We start from the raw sequence: 6648 nt of genomic DNA, 5'->3' as shown, positions 1-6648 counted from the left end.
CAAGCCAACTCGGGTTTTTGGTATCTCCGAGGATAGAGACTCTCTAACCTCTCTGGGCAACCTGGTGCAGTGTTTGATCACCCTCACTGTAAAAAAAATGTTTGTTCTTAAGTTCAGACACAATTACTGTATTTCAGTTTATGCCCATTGCCTCTCATATGATCACGGGGCACTGAGAAGAGCCTGGCTCCATCTTCTTTACTCTTACCCATCAGGTATTTGTACCCATTGATAAGATGCCCCTGAGCCTTCTCTTCTCCAGACTTAACAGTCCCATTTCTCTCAGCCTCTCCTTACATGAGAGATGCTTCTAGTCCCTTCGTCATCACTGCTGGACTTGCTCCAGTAGGTCCATGTCTTTCTTGTACTGGTGAGACCACACCCATACACAGTACTCCAGCTGTGGCTTCACCCAGTGCTGAGGAGCGGGCAGTAATCACCTCCCTCAACCTGCTGGGACAGGACATTTTTTGGTGCTCAGCTGCTGTCTCTGTGATATGGAGTTCTCAACCCTTACTCTATCCATCTATCCTTCACTCTTGCTTGCCCCTGCCTCCACTGAGGAAGGTGGTGATGATGAGGATGGTAATTATTGAGCAAGAAGGAGCAGGAATGCTCACACTGGTTCATAGATATGGGGCATGTGGCCTTGCAAAGGGAGCAGTTGAAGTCTTTGGGAACAAGAATCCCTTTGAAAATGCCAGCATCTCGCCAGGTAACTACCCCAGAGTTCCTCCTCTTCCTGCTCTCCACCCTCCTGCTGTGCAGGCCATCCCTTAGTCAGTCATGTGCATTTCTGAGTGCCTGCATACATCCACGTCTGGTATGTAGTTCTAGGAAATCCCTTCACTGTTCATCAGCTGGGACCATCAGTGATGGCATGGATATCAACGAGCAGAGTTGGGGTTTAATGTTTCGTTTGGGTGCTTCAAGATATTAGGAAGAAAATTGAGGCGTATTGGTGTGCTGCTCTATGCCATGGTTCTGGCTTTATCTCCCCAAGAACAACATTCAAGCTGCTGAGAGCAGTTACTTGAAAAGCTGCACCTTCAACACCACCTCTGCCCTTTACTGCCCCATCTTCGTGGAGCAGATGGGAGAGAACTCAATGGAGCTGGCAGAGAAGGTGTCATGTCCTGGGAGGATGGTCCTCCCAGAGGGCCCAAGGTCTTGCTGGCTGGGCACAGGGCGTTCCCTCAGCATCTGCTCTAGTGCTTGGCTCCATGGGATCATCACTCACACACTGACACTGTTGAGACTCAGAGGCAGCTGGAGGCAGGTCCCTGGCCCTGCTGCCCTGCCAGTATGCTGCAGGGGCTAGCTGGGATGGGCTGAGGGCAGTGGCAGCTTAGCCAGCCTCAACAGCTCGGAGCACAGCACATTCACTGCAGCCCCTGAGCAGTCCTTTCTGCCCACCTTGTGCATGCAGAGCCCTGCAAGGCTCCCAGGCCCAGGGTCTCTCTTACGAGGCCCCTGTGCAGAGGCTGGAGAGCAGGAGGCCAGCTGGCAGCAAAACATAGATTGCAGGTGTGCCTGTATCACTGCCAGGACTGGCAGGTTTGCTCGCCCAGTGGTGGGGACTCATTCACACACTTTGGGAAATACCATGACATTGCCAGGGGAGGGCAGTGCACCCAGCATTTGGTCTCCAGCCCCATCCAGCCCTGCTGCCTCTGCTGCCTTTTTGGGCAGTCCCCCCCCAACCCCTGCCAGCGTGGTGCATGGACCTCTGCCAACACCAACCCTGTCCTGAGGCTGCAGCTCTCTGAGCCTATGCCCAAAAGCAATTCACAGCAGGTACCTGGCAGTAACTCACCCAGGCATAATCTGATTATTTTCTGGCTCTCAGGTTACAGCAGCTCAGCTCAGCACATCCTCCCCCAGCATAGCTCAGCCCAGGCAGAAGTTTGGGGGAAAGGGGTCTTGTCACACCAAGCAAGGGAAGACCCCAAGCCATGTCTTGAAGGCTCTCCCACAGGCTGGAGGGTGGGGATGCAGATGGAGGACATGCCAGGGGTACAGGCAGGGGACTTCTGGTGCACCAAAACCTCCTCTTGCTCCCCTTGCTGGGCTGGGGAGCATCTTCCCCATTTGACTTGGGGTGCAATTGCTCACAGGAACAAGGTAGCACCATTGCAAGAGGAGTCTACCTTGTCCTCATTCCAAGAAGAGGACCTGGCTTCTCTATGACCAAAGAGCAACTCCGAGCAGGCAAACTTATGGGAAGGGCTTGGGGGAAGGAGCCAGCCTCTCACTGCAGAGCAGCAGGATGAAGGCAAGTGCCTGCCCCCACCTCCAGCAGCTCATTGCCCTGAGGAGAGCAGGAGCAATGATGCAGGGCTGAGAGGAGCTGCCTGGCGCAAGTTGAAGCCACTGGAAGCTCCGTTGGACCAAACCTTAACTCAATTGCACAACGCAGTGATTGCATTAGGGCCAGTTTTCTCTGCCCCTCCAGGCCAGCTCATTTCCTCCAACTCTAATATCAAGAAAACAAACACACAGGTACAGCCCCCTCAACCCCCCTTTCAGGAGTACTAGATGGAGGGAGGGCATAGTGAAGGACAGGACCACTTGCCCCATAACCCAACGTTAATAGAAATACTAATAGAAACAGGTATATTATAGAAGTGAAAAAAACAAAGCTCAGAAAAATATTTTCAATACAGGTGTGTGTGGAGGGCATTGAATAAATATATATATATACATATATATAAAAGGAAGTGGCAGAAGTAGCTGAACACACAGTGTTTCAAAATGCCCAGAAAATTAACTGGAATCTAGTAATCTTGGCTCCCCTCATGCTTTTTCAGGCTTCTGCAAGCAGGAGTAGATTTAAAGGACCAGGAGGTCAGGCTTCAGCTAAGCACTGGCCTCCTGGGTTTCATCACACCTGTGCTGGGATTTCAGTGAGCAGCCCCCCCACCCTATGATTCACTGCTGTCAACCTGAAGCTTTAGCACCCAAGTGGGACAGATCCCTTGCTCCCCTTCCAGCCCAACAAGAAGAGTCTGGCTTTCTCCTCCCTCTAGAAATCCTGCCCCATGGCTCAGAGAATGTTCGTTTCCAGGGTGCCTACAGCTCCCTGCTGTGGGCCATAGCACATGCTCCTCTATCCATAAGCCAGACGCACTGTCTGTGACACATTTAATTGTATAAAACTCCACATTAAAACCACAGAGATTCATGCACACAGGGTGCTGCCTACAGCACAAACTCCCATCCCAAACTGGGCTTCTGCAGGGCTCTGGCAAATGCCCCCCCTTCCCCCATAGAGAGCAGTTCCAGCCCCTAGGCACCTTCTTAATTCCCCCAGCACAGCACCAGGCTGTGACCAGGATTGCCTCAGCACCTCTTAGCGCCCCCACACAGTGCAAGATGGATATGTGGCTTCTCCGAGATCTATCACAGAGCACAAATGCTCTTCAGCAGAGGTGAGAGCAAGTACCCAGAGCTGACACAGCAACAAAAAAAGACAGGAGGGCAAGTTCATCACATCACTACTGGAGCTGGCAGTTTGTATGGAGCAGCCACTCAATAGTTTCAGCAGATAGGCCACACTGTAGTGCCAAGCAATGCTCTGGAAGATGTTGATGTGCTCCATGAAGAGCTGAGGGGGAAGATACTAGTGAGGGAGGGCTGCCCAGCACACCTCATGCACGAGCCAGGGAAGATGGAAGCTGGAGGGGACAGGGGGGAGAAGGCCAGGCCAGAAGAAGCTCTGCAAGCTGGTCAGGCAGGACAGCCTGGGTTGAGCACAAAGCAACGAATAAACAGCCAGAAAGCACACAGAGAAGAACTTGTGCCAGATGGGCCAAAAGGGACAAGTTATCACTGGGTTTTTCACTGGCTATTACAGAGGAGCTGCTGGCAGGAGGCTGGACCTGGTGGCAGGATGCACACATACCTGGGAAGAAATGGTGAGGGCAAAATCTCCAGCACAACTGCAGTACACAGGCATAGGTGTCTCCTTCACACCATGACACTTCTTGCACACCTAGAGGCAAAGGAGTTTTAGCTGGGATAGCAGACAAGGCTGAGCAGCTCAGTCCTTTGACAGGGCTCTCTGGGGACACACCACTGACATCAGGTCAATGGGTCAAGCCTCAGCCAGCCAGCAAAAGGCTGCAGCTATGTGCTGAGAAGAAGTGGAGAGCGCTCGAGCCAAACTCTCCTCATCATATCCCCACTGCATCACATCAGTCAGAGAAGTAAGGTTGGGCTGGTCAGTTTACAAGGAGCAGAGAGCAGCTTCAGCCCTCCTGCTGCAGCCTGCCACATCAAGGGCAGGCTCCCGCAGCACGGCAGCCCAGCACTCATCAAGTCCTGCAGCAGGAAGGCCATTAGCTTCTTCTGCAGCGCTTCCACCAGTGCCATTTCAATGGAATCCGAGTCATACTGGGCCTGGCAGTTGGAGCATACCCAACTGGGCAGCACTGACCCATCCGAGGGGTAGAGAGAAGGGAGATGAACACAAGTGTGACTCTTCCCAAGAGAAAGCATGGTGCAGCCTCAGCCCTCGCAGCCTAACAAGAGCATTCTGAGAGCCCCGAGTGCCAGGACGCCATAACCAATTTCAGGAGGGGATAAAGCATCAGCCAAAGCACCAGCACACCTCAAACTGTCACAGGCAGCTAGGAAAGGGGATGAGCAGAAAATAACCTTGAAGGGAGGTTTATCGCTGTCAGGGAACCAAGCAGACCTTCAAAGCAAAAGGACTGAGAGAGAGAGAAAGACAGACAACATGTGAGTGAATGACAGGCCGAGAGCACAACCATGCTAGGGCCTCTGGTGTCCCCAAGAGGGGCTTCATGAATGCAGCCAGGGCAAAGGGGATTTCCTGGGAAAGGAAGGCTGTACCTGCGAGAGGGCAGGGTCCTCGCACAAGTCCTAGTCCCTGCAAAAATTGCAGTTCCTGCAGATGACTTCAGGGAGCATATAGGAGCAGCAAGGGTCCCGAAACTGGGCTTCTTCTGAGAACTCACCCACCTCAATGAGGCGCAGCAGGTCCCGGCGCAGTTCGTTTACTTGGTTAGTTATACTGGCATCCAGGGACAACACCTACAGGAGAAAGTGTTAGGTAAGGCCACCAGCAGAGAAGATGGTCCTCACAGCGACTCACTCTGATGCGAGTGCTAGCTGGGCAAAACAAACTGATTGTAGAATTGCAACAAATTCTTAAAAAAAAAAGAAAAGGCCCACCCCACTAACCTTGCAGACATATTTGATGAACTCTAGAGGTGGATTGTTGAGTGGCAAGTAGGAGCCAGGTAGCACTGGGAACATGTCTGAGGGCTCAGTGGCATTATGGGAACCAGCCATCTTCTTCTGGATCTTCTGAGTGATGGTGAAGAAGCACTGCATGAGCTCGTTGGCCACGTAATACTGTGAGAAAGTGATCATGCCTGGAGAGGAGGAGCAGAGAGAGCTCTTCAGCCATATGGAAGCATATGCGGACAGCAAGGTGGGCAGCTCTCTTCCTGCTGCAGGACTGGCCCAGTAGTGCTGCACACAGCTCTCCCATGGCTAACTGTGGCTAACCGTACTCACCAGGCATGGCTCCCGTCTCTCCCAATGCCTCCTGGGACACCTGGCTCGTGGCCCTCCTCTTGATGGGAGCGCTCCGAGGGGCATTCCGCCGCAGCTCCTCCTTCATGCTGTGGTACACAGCCACAATGTAGGCTGCAGAGACATGTAAGAAAAGCTCCAGATGCAGTCCACGATGAGAGAGTGGCACAAGCGCGACTGTGCTTGTCGACTCTCCTGGGGCACCAATGACTAATCAGGAACTAGTGACATTTTCCCCCTCCCTGAGAGAGTTCACACTGGTGCTGAAACCACTCAAACAATGATATTTACGGACGCGGAGGTGGTTCCTTCTGTACCACATCCGGCACAGTGCAATCTTTGACTGTAAGGGGTTCTTTGGATCACCATCAGAACCTTCTCAGTAGCACAGAGAGCTTCAAGAAGCTGTGGGGAATGCTGTGGATATGGCTTGGGCAGCAGTAGGGTGCAGATAGCTCTAATCACCAGAGGTAACATTCAAAGTAGGACCAGGCGAGCAGCAGACTGCACTCACCCAACACAATCCTGAGGAAGCCGTTCTGACAGGAGGCAGCCTGGCGGAGAAACTGCACAATATTCCAACTATTCTCTAGCAACTCCTCCACATTTGCTTCTCCATCCTCCTCCTCTTCTTCCTTGTCCTCCTCTTCCTCACTGACCTCATCCAATACTTGACTCTTGCTAGTGTCCTGCTGGAATGGAGCACAAGCCATGCCCAGGCTTTCGGTTGGTGATGTTGTAGCAGTTCCCTATATCCAAACCAATAGCTCCCTGCTCAACTCAACCCACTGCACCCCTGTCTCTGCAGGACTGAGCACTTCCCATCTCTTACCTCCCCAGAGTGGACGCTAGAATGCGCTCTTCCCTTGATACCTTCGTACTTTGCTGGATCCATCCAGAGCAGGAATTCCCAGCAGCGGCAGAAGGAAATAGTCAGAGAGTGAAAGATCTCCTTTGAGTGGATGCTGGAGGGAAGAGACTGCAGTCACACACAATGTTGGCATCTTCCCTAGCTAATAACCTTCTCCATGGGAGGTAATGAGGAGCAGGTGATGTTAGCAAGAGAGCAGTTCACTTCTCACA

General features: G+C 52.5%; 1 pseudogene; it reads right to left on the bottom strand.

Moving 5' to 3' along the window:
* Positions 1–325: 325 nt before the first annotated feature.
* LOC134154909 (DNA polymerase epsilon catalytic subunit A-like) overlaps positions 326–6648 on the bottom strand; it is a 30926-nt pseudogene continuing 24603 nt past the window's right edge.

This window comes from Rhea pennata, unplaced genomic scaffold (assembly GCF_028389875.1).
Source record: "Rhea pennata isolate bPtePen1 unplaced genomic scaffold, bPtePen1.pri scaffold_71, whole genome shotgun sequence".
In the NCBI taxonomy this organism is placed as follows: Eukaryota; Metazoa; Chordata; class Aves; order Rheiformes; family Rheidae; genus Rhea; species Rhea pennata.
This window is presented reverse-complemented; position numbering and strand designations above follow the sequence as displayed.